This window comes from Amblyomma maculatum, chromosome 8 (genome assembly GCF_055883805.1).
Source record: "Amblyomma maculatum isolate TAMU_Amacu chromosome 8, ASM5588380v1, whole genome shotgun sequence".
Classification (NCBI taxonomy): domain Eukaryota; kingdom Metazoa; phylum Arthropoda; class Arachnida; order Ixodida; family Ixodidae; genus Amblyomma; species Amblyomma maculatum.
Window position 1 is genome coordinate 50,629,144 of NC_139351.1, and position 13,863 is coordinate 50,643,006.

The window sequence follows — 13,863 nt, forward strand, 5'->3', positions numbered from 1 at the left end:
TTTCGAGATTCGGCTCGGGACCTCTTATCTTTTTTGCTGCAGGAGGACTGTCCCTAGGGGTCTTTTCCTGTTCCTTCTGCGGTGCCTCCGCTACCGGCATTTCGGTCTCCATTGGTTGTGAAATTTTGCGTATCGCAATGATTTGTTCCTGCAGTGCCTTAACTTGCCCCTGTAACAACTGATTGTTTTTTTAGAGCCTGAACCTCAGCTGAGTCCTCAGAGTCACTACTCACTCCTTTTGATGGTGTCTGCGGTGGTTTCTGCTGCTGCTGCTGCTGCGGCTGTTGCTTTGGTCAAGAGCCCTCCATTATCGTCTTGGACGACGGCGGCTGCAGTCGGGGGGACCAAGAGGAACGGGTTCTTGTACGGCTCTGGGACCGGTTGTGGGACTCACTACGTCCATCGCGACGACTAAAGCGGACCTGTTGCAGCTTCTTGGCCTCCTCCTCGGCGACTAGCTTCTTTTTGGCTGCCTCCTCGGCGGCTAATTTTGCTTCCCACTTTCTCTTCTTGATAACGTAGCGTGTACGGAAGAGTTGTTTGCAGCGTCTGTCTCCCGTTAGGTGGCCCTTTCCACATAGGCGACATTGTGGAGTGCACTGGTGATCTTCGGGCGGCGATACCACCCCACAGCCACGGCACTTAGGTTTTTCACTATCGCACACATCTGAGCGATGACCAAGTTCCCCACATCTGAAGCAAACTTCATATCGTTTTTTGAACAATCGACATGGCATACGCACGCCTTCAATCCTGACAAATCTTGGGACTTCAGGTTCCAAAAAGGTGATAATATAGTGGAAGTCTTCCCCATCCGCCGCACACCAGCGACCGTTGGGTTCTGTGGATCCTTCCTCAATGCTCTGGACAACTGTTCTTCCGTGAATGTACCGCAGATCCCATGGACGACTCCTCGGCCGCAATCCTCCGGTGCGATCAGATTGTCCACCACTTCATGCTCCTTGTCATCGAGTTTAAAGCAACGGATTGCGGCTACCTTCACGCCTCGACTAAAGTCCAAGGAATGAAAGAGCACCGTACCTTGCTTTCCGTTGACACACCATGAGTCCCGCTCCAACCAGCTGATTCTGGCAGCCATGGCGAGGGCCTGACTAAGCAGCGGGCCCGACGTGCGTTTAATGACGGCTAGACCTTCCCGAGGCCTAATAATCACCTTGATACCTTCTTCAGGGAACCTCGGAAGATTCATAGCTATTGACCGTTCAGCCAATTTTCTTCTAGCTGCTTTAGCAGCGCCATGAGCGGCTTCCCCGTTTGGAACGCGGTGTTGCACTACCTTGTCCTCCTTCGAATCATTCAGAAGCCTCCGCTTGCTTTTCGATTCAACCTTTTCTCTGAGCGCTTGTACCCAGGCGCTGTCGTAGTCTTCTGGATCGAGGTCAGTACCTTCTACGGTCACGTGCATTGTCATTTTTGGTCCACAAACGCGGCGGTAGACCGGCAGTGAAGGGGCCTCCGGGCCAGTCTCTTCGGCCGAAGCAGCGCTAGGCCAAACGGGCGCTAGTGTTTCGCAGGTGGTCCGCACAAGACCGACAATAAAAACCAAAATGCTGCACTCACAGTCACATATTCGGTGTCCACAAGATCACAACGCCTTCTGACGCAAAATGGCACCACTGAAACAAAATTCCGATGAAAATTTCTGGCACATCGAGACAAAAAGTATGAAGCCGACGCAAAACGCGTCCGCACTCCTCAGCCCCTGGTTGCCAACTCTGTCACAAGGAGTGCAGCCCGGCCATTGTGAAACGACAATAAACTTCGGGGAGCGCAAATGCCTTGAGCAAGCAGGAGTGAATGGCTCGCCTCCGCTACAGCATCACCGGTACGAAAATCGTCAGAGGTAACTTCCACAAGAGCACTGCTTCGCGGCGGCAGCGAGACGGTGTCAGCGGAAACACGAAGTGCGGTATTGCAAGGACGGCTACTATCTTGTTCTGTAGATTGTCCCATCGAAAACGTGACGAGTTTATTTCACAGGTCGATAACTGCTCCGTACTCCCGCAGAAAGTCAATGCCGAGGATACGGTCACGGGAGCAGTCACTTAAAACAACGCAACTAACGACGAACGTACGTCCGTTAATCTGAATGCGAGCCGTGCACATCCCCTTTGGAGTAACTACATGACCGCCGGCGGTTCGAAGGTACACACCTGGCCAAGCAGTGAGCACCTTCCTCAAAACAGCAGCCATGCGACCACTCAAAATTGAATAATCGGCACCGGTGTCCACTAATGCATTGACCGTAGTGCGACCGTCTAAAATAACCGGAATGTCCAGAGAAACGCTTTTTGCTTCCCTAGGTGACGATACCAGCAGCTCGCGGTCGGATCGAAGCGGCGGCGACGGGAGGTCTTCAACGCAGCGACTACCAGCGGCCTCGCCCCCGAGGGTCGCTGCTTTCAGTTTTCCGATGAGGGCTAGACGAGCGGCCTTGGTCCTCTCGCGAGGAACCGTGGGTGAACGAGGAGGAGCGCCTTGGCGAAGGGGAGCGGGGCTGACGCTGCGAACGAGATGAAAAACGCTGCTCCGCCAGGTACTCCTCAATAACTCGGGGTCGTTGACCAAACCGCGGACGAGGCGAGTCGATGCGGAAGCCGTGGAGACCGAGGCGTCGATACGTACAATCCTGGTAGAGATGTGCTGGTTCACCGCAGTGGAAGCAAAGCGGACGGCGGTCAGGCGTGCGCCAAATGTCGGCTTTGCGTCGGGGCAGCGGACGATTGTCGAATTTCTGCACTGGCTGCACCAAGGGCAGCGTAACTGTAGGTGACGCGAGAATGGGCGGTGGTGAAGGGGGAGCCTGACTCTGCAGAACTTCCGCATATATGGGATGATTGTCGGTCCCCGACAGCAATGGCGGGCTCGGAACTACAGGCGAAAGAGGGCTCTTGAGTGCCTGCCGCACCTCCTCCCGCACTATAGCAGAAACGGAAGTTGGCGATTGCTGCGGAGGGCTCCAGAACATTCTTAGTTCTTCACGCATGACGCTGCGAATCAGTTCGCGCAATGCATCGGGATGCCGCTCTGAAGATGCAAATGATTCCGCGATTGTGCTTGTATGAAAAGGTCGGTCATACGCCACGGCACGTTGTTCTAGCACCTTTTCCATTGTGGGGGCCTCCGCAAGGAATCCGTTTACAGTCGTCGGTGGGTTTCGCACAAGGCCTGCGAACAGCTGCTCTTTCAAACCCTGCATCAAGTGCCTGACCTTTTTGTCCTCGGACATGGCGGGATCGGCTCGCCTGAAGAGGCGCGTCATGTCCTCGACGTACGCTTGGACACTCTCATTCGGCCTTTGGATGCGAGAGTGAATGGCACGTTCTGCATGCTCGCGACGATCTGCGCTAGTGTAAGCCTCGAGCAGTTGACGACGGAATTCCCGCCACGAAGTTAATACTTGCTCTCGGTTCTCGAGCCATATACGGGCGCCGTCCGCAAGGCTGAAGTAGACGTTCCTTAGTTTGGCAGCATCGTCCCACTGGTTGAAAGCAGCGACACGTTCACACTGAAGGAACCAGTCCTCCACATCCTCAAAGAGGTCCCCATGGAAAGACTTCGGTACCCGAGGGGCATACAAGGTGTAGTTACAGGCCGGTGCGACGCCCGTTACCTGCTGAGCAGGAGCACTAGATGTCATGGCGGCGGGTGATGGCTGAAACTCCGGCGACAGTCCCTGGAGCCGTCGACTGGAGCGATGCACGGGGGTGTCCAATGGTACAAGGCTGGCGCGACGTCTTGTAGATGGAGATTCTTGCAGAGGCGATCGTTTTTCCCAGCAGCTCCACCAGAATGTCACGTACATGGTGACTAAGGATACCATTGATAGCAGGGGGGAGCCCAGACACAACAATACAGCAGCAGCACAGACGCAAAAAGTGCAAGCGACACTTTGTCGTCCTCTTCAACTTCGTCCTCCTTTCACACCTCAGACATGCGCCACCTCGCAACGCTAGGTGGCAGTATATACAGGCACAGCAGCTTGCCTCACAAGCGCGAGTATAGCCCGGTGGCGCGCAAAAAACGGCAAAGAGCACGCACTGCCTGGACACCCTTCTCCTTGTCCTGCCAAGCGCCCAGAACCAGTTCCTGCGACAAAGGCCTCTTGTCCAAACGCTTAGGGTTAAAAATTTGATTCGAAGGAAGGAAAGCGTGGCAGGTAGTGTCAGAATGTTAGATGGGAGGACGAGGTTAATTTCGCAGGAATAAAATTGATGCAGCTAGCAACGGACTGGGATAACATGAGGAATTATTATGATGATGATTATGATATAGCTATTTAAAAAGGCTGGCAGGAGAGGTCTGCATTATAATTTGATTACAAATTTTTGGTGCCGCTTTCTATGATAGCGCAGAACAAAGAACCTTTCCGCGTTCTGGCTTTTAAAAGACGCGTCCGTCGCAGTGCAACCAATAGGTGTATTGCCTAACACCCAATTTGTATCTCTACAAATACCAAATATTCCATTAATCATGTTTCTCCAAAGTCATATTGTTTTGAACGCCTGAGTGCACAGCATTGACTCTGGCTTTTCGCTTTGACTGTTCATGTAGTTGTTCCTAATAGAGTTTATGCCCAAAACACACCGCGTAACTTAAGTCACCGGTTGACTGAACACTGTCTGCATTTTGATAAAGTCTAGAATAAAGAACTGTTGGAGGCCAGAATCTATCAGAAATAACTCGCAGTCTTTGTGACGCGAACCAGATGAAAAATATTGTTGTTTGCGCCACTGAAATGTCGAAATAAGGAAACAAAGCTGAAGATTTGAAGGATGAGGTACCTTTTATCGTCTGCTTAATATCTGCAGTGCCCAATTATTTCAATAAGTGGGATTAAAAAGGTTATTCAAGTAGCATGCTGACTAATCGCAATGCGTCGCTGGTGTAAAGAACGTGAATAGCAATGCATTCACGCAAATGTTGTAGTCAAAATGCTAAAGTACTTATGGATTATAGAGCATCCGCTGCCGAGAATTATCCTTTAAAGTTTGCTGCCAAGCTAGAGCATCGTAAAGAGAGGACTGCTTGCGATGTTCCAGATCATATTCCTGTTGTGCAGATGCCCTAATCCGCTTGAGTCGGCCACCGCTAGGCAATCTTAGGGCGGCAAATTGTCACAGCGCTTTACTTTTGGACCAAACGTCGCATGCAAAATACCGCGCGGATGGAATAGAACTGCTACTTAATTAAGATTGGGGACCAAAACAGAAACAACGATGTGATGATGAATCACAGAAACTGAAATAACAATTCCGGTAAACGACAGACAAAGGGACCTGATGCTCACACAAAAATAAGCAGCATAAGTCACGCTACTATAACATTGATGACGGAATAAAAGGCACTTTTTAGCCCATAATAATTCGCATTTGAAGCCTCGGAAAGCTGGCATCTAGCACCAAAACGCAACGGAGAAACAATTGACACGTCAGGGCGGGCGACAAAGATGACCAAAAGGATGGAAAAGTTCCAGTTAATCATAGATAAAAGAGTTCATTTAAAAAGGCGAGACACTTTTTCTTTTGCAGTATGATAGATTTTTTGAGATAATATTCATAGATTTATGTGTCTGCAGGCCTGCAGCGAATTTCAGTGTACGTCTTAATAATGGCGCTCAGAGGCTACAGCGCATATTTCACTATAAAAAGTCATACGATTCCCAAAAAGAAATGGGTTATGCAACTAGAGAGGTTCCCCCCAATGCTGTTCACCGCGTCTGTTAGGACGCTGCTCGCTTTCGTTCTGCAGTACACAGCACGAGACATCCCTGTTGTTGAGGGAGTGATTGTGTCTCTCCGCGGACATTCTTCATTGGCTACCTACGCTTGACACAGGGCGGACTTTTTTTCGCAGTGGTAACCATGGTTAAGATGTCGGTGATTTCAAACTGGAGAATGGCTGCGACAGTCACAGCCGTTGGAGGCAGTTCTGCATCCAACCCTCCTCCATCCACACACACGCGTTTGACAGAAAAACGAAGCCACAGAAGTGAGGGGGTAGGCGACGGTTGGAGGGGGATGAAAGTGGAAAGGATGCCCTTGACTGTAGGAGGCGTGTACTCTTTCACCACTTATCCTATTTATATTTAACGGGTTTGTTTTACCAGCGGTGCCCTAGGCCTGATCGGCCCATGGGGTAATGCCCGCCTTGAATAATTATTTTTTAATTGGTTAACTGCCGCATGAGCAAGGAACTGAAAATACCCGCCCTATTTATTCGCCTATAAAGAAATCAAAAGCAAACGTGACAGAAGCAAATTTATTCTGGATGGAGGCTCCGAGCAGAACACTTACGTAAGTCTAGTTGCCTTGGCTTTAGATGAGTTGTTCAGTAGATAACCAATGTTCTTAAACGGTATCGCGGTGTGAGACTGTCTCCTTTAAGTTACAGTTTTTGAATGTGTTTGTCTTACTTAGTTTCTGTAATTTCCAGTTTGTTCTTTTGGAAATACACTGAATGTTTTATTCCTGTTCTGCATCATCGCTCCCTGATTTAACACTACCGAATCACCACGTTTGAAATAAATTGTAAGACTAATATTTCGTCAGAAAAGGCAGAATGCAGATGATCCGTGCTAGGTGGCTTTCAGTACACGGCTGACGGCGACCCCAGTAGCTCATTTAATGACCTGGGTTTGAAATTTGAACTGCGTTTGAACCGGGTTTCAACCCACTGTTTACCCAGATTAAACTTAGGTTGCGCGCGCGTGCATGCTGCTATAAATATGCGTGTGTCTTCAAAAAAGCAGTTGCAAGTAGCGCTTTCGTTGAACGTCTTTTCTTACTTTTCGTCCAAACCCGCTGCGCTAAATAAGATGAATTTTAAGACTGACCACCATCTGGTTTTGGGTTTAGGGTTTAGGATACCAAAGTGACTACAGGCTATGAGCGACGCCGTACTAGAGGACTCCGCAAATTGAAACCACCTGGTGTTCTTTAACGTGCATTGACATTGCCCAGCACACGGCCGCCTCGCTTTTTGCCTCCATCTAAAAACGATCGCCGATGCCGGGATTCGATCCGACACACTTGGCAACAGTATTCGAGCGTCAAAACCACTGCGCTACCCCACCGGTGTTCTGATCACCGACTAGCCCAACAATAAGCGTTTTGAAACTATATTTCGCCTGCATCGAACTATTTTTCTTTGTGTCTTCTAAATATCTTCAGGATGTCAATCTGCTCTTGACGTACATCGTGGCAGGGACCTGCCGTGCAAGATATCTGGGTTTCAACATCAGTTTTTTGTTTCTGTCTGTTGCCCCTTCGCGGGAACATGTTAAGCGAGAGCTATAGGCTCAGGCATGGTAACTGGTGTGACAGGCACATTTTTACTTCGACTCGTTGAGGGTTTCCACCTATGCTCAGCACGCAGAACGTATAGCAGAAAGGCGGTTTATCTCTTTGACCTGAAACGTCTAGGATGACACATATCTGCTGGAATCGGAACCTTAGGTGGGCCGTTAGGGCACTGGGGAAGCCAAAAAAGGCGCGGCCTCTATGAGGTGGCCCAATATACCTGGGAGGTGCCTCTATCTATTCTAACATTTCAAGCCTGCCTGAGAAGGGCCGGAAAATTGGTTTAAAGCCCCACGTTCCTGCTCACGAACTCACGGCCTTGAACAGAACAGCAAAGAAGGCCCCGCAAAAAGATTTATAAGTTGACTTTTGAGAGGAAAAGAGTGTCTTGCCAGGAATGTAAAGCGTACAAGGCATTCGTGTGCCAAAGACCCATTGCTTAGTGTTGTGAAGTTTTTTAAGGATAAGCAGCTTTGTCTTTTGCAGGCAGATAAAGTAGGCGGCATTGCTGCATTGCCAAGTTCAACGCTTAAAAAAAAGCTGCGCAGGCCATTAACAGGACTTTTCGCATATGAACAAAAGGTCAGACTACAATTAAAACTAAAGCAGGTAACTTATGTAAACAGTTAGATTTGAGGAAACTGGCAGGAGAAATCCTCTAAAGCGAATGTGGGGCATCCCATGCTGTCTTAACATTAAGACGCATAAGCCGGATGCTACATTTCGTGCCATCGGAAGCGAAGGCGGCACTTGCCAACATTTTAAGAGCAAGTTTCTGCTAACAGCCTTCAATGGCCTCAAGATGAGTTATCCTTTCTTAGTAAAAAGTTCAGCTGATGTCGTTAGTTTTCTTGATGCCACTTGCGACATAGAATTCGCCTCCTCTGTTGATGTGAAAGAGCACTTCCACTGAGTGCCTCCTTCTGAGCATTTTGTTTCAGCAAAAGACTGCATAGAAGAAATTGGTTGCGCCGATTTCCAAAATGCAGCTTGTACAAAGATAGAGAACATTTGATCCATTTTAGAATTTTATGCTCTTAGTACTTTTATTAAATTTGATGGCAGGTTTTTCTATAAAAGAAAGGAATTCGTATCGGGTCATGTGATGTCCCCGTACTGTACAAAATATTTTTATCTTACGCCAATCGCTCTTTAAACGATCGTTTTAAGCATTTTAACAATGACTAAGTTCTTAAGAAGTTTCGGCATATGGACGACTTTTAATTTTTGTCAACATGCATTGCCCCATCTCGAATTGGGTCCCGCCGGGGTGGCGCAGTGGTTAGGGTGCTAAACTACTGTTCCCAAGGATGCGGGATCGAATCCCGGTATGGGAGGCTGCTTTTCGCTGGAGGCGAAAAGCAAGGCGCCAGTGTGCCGTGCGATGTCAGTTCATGCTAACGAACCCCAGGTGGACGAAGTTTCCGGAGCCCTCCACTACGGCGTCTCTCATAGCCTGGGTCGCTTTGTGACGTTAAACCCCACAAGCCAAACCAAACCAAACTTAAGGTGAGTCATCATCATCAGCCTGACTACGCCCACTGCAGAGTGAAGGCCTCTCCCATATTCTACCAATTAACACGGTCCTGAGCTAGCAGCATCTACCGGACCCCTGCGAAATTCTTATTCTCACCACTGCCTAGAAAACTGCCTAGAAAAGGCTTTACTTTTACTTATGAGCTTCCTGAGGCAGACATGCTGAAGTTTCAAGATTTACGCCAGAACTTCAAAGAAAAGCACGCATGCTGGTTGTACTCTATTGTTGGACAAAAAGAGGTCTTGCCATGCAATTCGGCCGATTCAAACATAGTAAAGAGAAGCATTGCTTCATTCTTCGTGGAGTCCGTGCTTCGGAGGTCGTGTCCGATTAGGTTGCAAACAAGTTTCGATTACCATTTTGAGAGTTTCTATTCCGTGGGCTAAACTGGGTCAATTGTGTCTGTGGCCGAAACTCTGATGACGAAAATCAAGCCCGGTGCATGAAGTAAAGCTGCAAAAGCTTTGGATGGTACCCAGAGGCCCGAAGTTGTTCCTATATTGCGAAAATTACCTACAGCCTTAAGAAGGCGGCTAAACAGCTTAATGTGCCGAAAGTTTTTCTGCCCCCGAAAAGGCCGCTCATCTGAGCCGCCGTACCAATTGCGAAGACGAAAAGCAGGGCTGTCAGAAGAAACATGAACAACGTTTTGTTCGGTGCGCCACGAACATCGTGTGCGAGATCCCCCATCTTGCAGCAAAAAGAATATCGGCCAGAGGGGATGTTGCGTGAACGACCGACTGACGTAAGAAACAAAAGATCTATAGGTAACAGGGAGGCCACGCATCTTGTCGGTGATTGCCTCACTTGAGCCAACTGTAAACCTGTTTCCGTAGCGTTAGAATCCTAGGCAGAAGCATGCAATGACTGCCCGTGAAACTTTTGAGGCATTCTTTACGAGAAAAAAGGGTTAAGATTATGTTATCCAGACCTCAGTTCTATTTTAAATGGTAAGATGGAATTTCATTCACGCCACGTCTGACAATTTTGTCTATGATGTATTCAGATATTACTTGCTAGGGTGCTCGCGCTCAGGCGATTGCGGGTAGCGATCACGTTTTTCGTGTTTTCTTACTCTCTGTCGTGTCGTTTCGCGCTAAATAAGATGAATTTTAGGGTTGAACTGCCAGGTCTGAGCTGATAAACACGACCTCCCATTCGCAAGGGTAGGAACTTGTGGTAGAGATTTCTTAATTAGCTCTGCGGTGTTTTCAAAGGTAGAAGCAAACTCAAGCCCTCCCGAGCGAACAATCCCCGTTTATTCAGACACACTCAAATACATAAAAAAACAACAGAAACGCCCCTTGGGGAATAAAGAATTCAAACAGAGAACGAAACTGAATATAACATACTCCCCCCCCCCCTTTTTAGTTATTAGTTGTTAGTAGGTACTAGTAGGGAAACCCCAAGAGATGCACACTGTACCTATTTAAACGTATTTATATATCTACATACTAACACATATGTACATGTAAGTCCCAAGTAATGGGTCTCGTAATCATGGAGCCAGGCGGTGGCCGGCGCTGTCTGGTCGGGCGTTTTGAACGTCGCACTATCGACGCTGGTGACAGGCTCGTGGGCTGCTGCTGCTGCTGCAGTACGCCAGAAGACCGAGCCAGCCTCCTGAGCAGGTTGTGGTGTGGCAGGAGGAAGCACGCCAGGAGACCGGGGTTGCGTGTGGCAGGAGGCAGCACGGCAGGAGAGGCAGTGCGCCAGGAGACCGGGGCTCTGGAACCCTTGAAAACTTGGAGGCATTCCCCGTACGGCCATCTCAAAGTCGGAATGAAGCTGATCCCCTCCTCTCGATCATTTTTTGTTGGTAGAAAAGAAGCGCAGTCTCCCTTGAACCGAACTGGTGGTTTCCTGAGACGGACAAAATCTCCTACAGCTATCTTAGTCTTCTTGGCCGCTCTACTTCTGTCCGTGTAGCGTTTGCTGTTCTGATGTTGACGCCGGGCTCTTTGACGCAGTCGGCCAACTCCTGCGCTGAGTCTTCCGCAAATCCTGGTGCTAAAAAGCCCACAACGTCATGCCTAGTTCGGGGCATCCACCATGTATAGCAGAGCAGCTAGGGTGACCTCTGTGGTAGCGTGCAGAGTACATCGATAAATGGCACTTGCGACTGCTTGCCGGAGTTGTCTCCTGTCGAGGAGTGAGATTTGGAGGAAGTTTTTTATGTGCGATTGAATCGCTTTATTTGCCCATTCGCTTGGGGATAGTACATCGACGAATGTGAAAGGCCAATGCCTCTGCTTTGCAGGAAGGTGATAAATTCGTGCGATGTGAACTGAGGTCCATTATCACAGACTATCTCTTCTGGATAGCCTTCATGGCAAAAACACTTATTAAAAAGTCTATTACGGTGCTTGTAGACACTTCGCTGCAAAAATGTACCTCTGGCCATTTAGAATGGTAGTCAAAAAACATTACGGCAAATGTGGTGTTGTACGCTGCATGCACCAAAGGACCAACAATGTCTAGGCCAAGCTTCGGCCATGGTTGCTCAGGACATTCAACAAATTGCTACGGTTGTGGTGATTCTTTTGCAGACTTCGCTGCCTCCAGGCAGATGTGGCAATTGTTTTGCCATTTCCACTTGCTGATCCATTCGTGGCCACTAGAACCGCTCACGCAGTCTCGCCTTCGTGCGAGTTATACCCGGACGTGTCTGGTACGCGGTGCTGATGATCTGAGCCGTGAGGGAGGATGAGCAACGAGGCGCTCTGAACGCCATAACAAGTTGTCCACAACAGACAGTTCTTCTTGAATAAGGTAGATGGTTTCGCTACTTCTGGTATAGAATTTCTTTGACGGCCAGGAACTCAGCACAAACGACTTCACGGTTTCCAGGCAACCGTCGTCGAGGGCAGCCTGCCTGAACTTATTTGTCACACAGGCGGGCTCAATGAACGACACAATTTCTTCCTCTTTAGCAATCTCTACCTATGAGGTAGGTGCCGCCAGCCGCGAAAGTGCATCTGCTAGAGTGCTTGTGGACCTCTTGCGATATTCAACAGTGAAAAGTAGCAAAGCAGTCGTGCACTCCGTGTGCGATTCGGAGTGGGCGTCTGTCATGTCCTTGGGACGACAGCGAGGACACCAGTACTTGGTGGTCTGTTGGAATTGTGAAATGGCGAAATACCACGTGCCCTTATGTCCTAGGAACTCAAGTTCTGGAACGTCAAAAGGGCATTTGTTGTTCAGTTTCACGACTGCGTTCTTGATTTTTTGTAGCACGGTCTTCAAGTTTCAAAGGTGCTCTTCTGCGGTCTTGCCAAAAATGATCACATCATCGATGTAGAACAACAATCCAGGGAACGGTCGAGGATTGTTGCCATCATCTTCGGAAATGCCGCTGGGGCAGAAGCCAACCCGAAGGAAACTCTTTTAAAGTGGAAAAGGCCATCATGAATGCTGTAAGATACCTACTGTCACGGTGCAAAAGAATCTGATGGTAAGCCGAAGCCAAGGCAAGTTTTGTGAAATGTGCGGCGCCTACCGAAGTGTGAAGCAGCTTTTCTGTATGGGGTAATGGAAAACGGTCTGGAACAATAGCTTTGATGAGCTCTCGAAGGTTTACACATATCCTCACGCTACCAGCTTTCTTGTCAACAACAACAGAGGACACCTATTCAGAAGCATAGATGCGCTCGATGATGTCAAGGCTCAGTAACCTGTGAAGCTTCTTTGATACTGGTGACCGGAGAGAATATGGTAGAAGGCGAAGCTTGGAAGCTACAGACTGCCCGCCTTGCCTCGTCTTCATGCGATGGATTAACCCCTTATCAATACCCAACTCCGGACTGAAAAGCGAACTGAACTCATGTACTAAGGCTGGCGGCAGATCATTTTTGCGGGGCTGCTCGCTTGACGGTGTGGAAATAGAACGTGATAGCGGGTCATTGACAATCGGCAGCGGATGTGTGTAAGCATTTAAGAGCAGAACCCTGAATGCAAAGATCCAAGGCTTGAATGCCGTCAAGACCAACCAGACAAGTTCCTCGGTGAATGACATAAAACCGTAGTGAAGCTGTGCGGCCTTTAAACTGAACGTCTGCCTAGAAATAAGCTAGCACGGAAATCGGTCGTTGAAAGTAGTCGAACAGAGTGACATGCGGAGCAAGCAGGAGAGGAACGGTCTGAAAATATTGACTGTAATCTTTCTCCGACAGAATTGAAACAGACGACCCTGACTCGACAAAAAATGTCAGTGACATTCGTGATTTGCACTTGAATATTAATTCCGCTACGTGTGGAACGTTGCAAAGTCAAAACTTGCTCAGCACTGCTACATGCGACATCTTCATGTACCTCAACTTCACGGACTCTGCCTTGCATATGAGTTCGATTGCGGTTGCAGACGTTTTGGCGGTGGCCTGCAAAGTGAACAAGACTGCAAAGGGAACAAGTGTGCCCATGCGCTGGGCACTGCAGCGCTGATGCAAAGTGGGCCTGCTAGACGCATCGGAAACAATGTGTTGAACCCGAGCAGCTACTCCGTTCCCGGTACCGCTCAGGGGACGGTTCCGCTGCGGCGCACGTGAGCCGCCTCTGCACCTCGTTAACCTCTGCTGAAAGGTAGCTGCTGGCAGCGCATTTCTTTTTTCGAAAGATTCGAGGATGGTTTACGGCGCTACCATAATTAAACTGCGTAGACTGAAGCAGAAAGCTCCTTCAGTTCTTCCGCTGCTAGCTCAAACTCGTGCCCCAACTCAAACTGAATTATCAAAAGACAGTTTGGAACCCTCTAGCAGTAACCGCTCACGCACGTGGTTGGAAGCTATGCCAGCAACGAATTGATCCCGCAGAGCATCATCTTGCGAAGCAAACGAACAATGTGACGCTATGTTCCATAGAGCAACAACATAGTCATGAACCGACTCGCCTGTGTTTCGGCTGCGGCGGTGAGAACGGTAGCGCTCGACGATAACATTGCATGACGTTGAAAACTGCTGCCGTAAAGCGGCGAGTGCAGAGTCATATTGGTCAATACCGGCAGGCTTG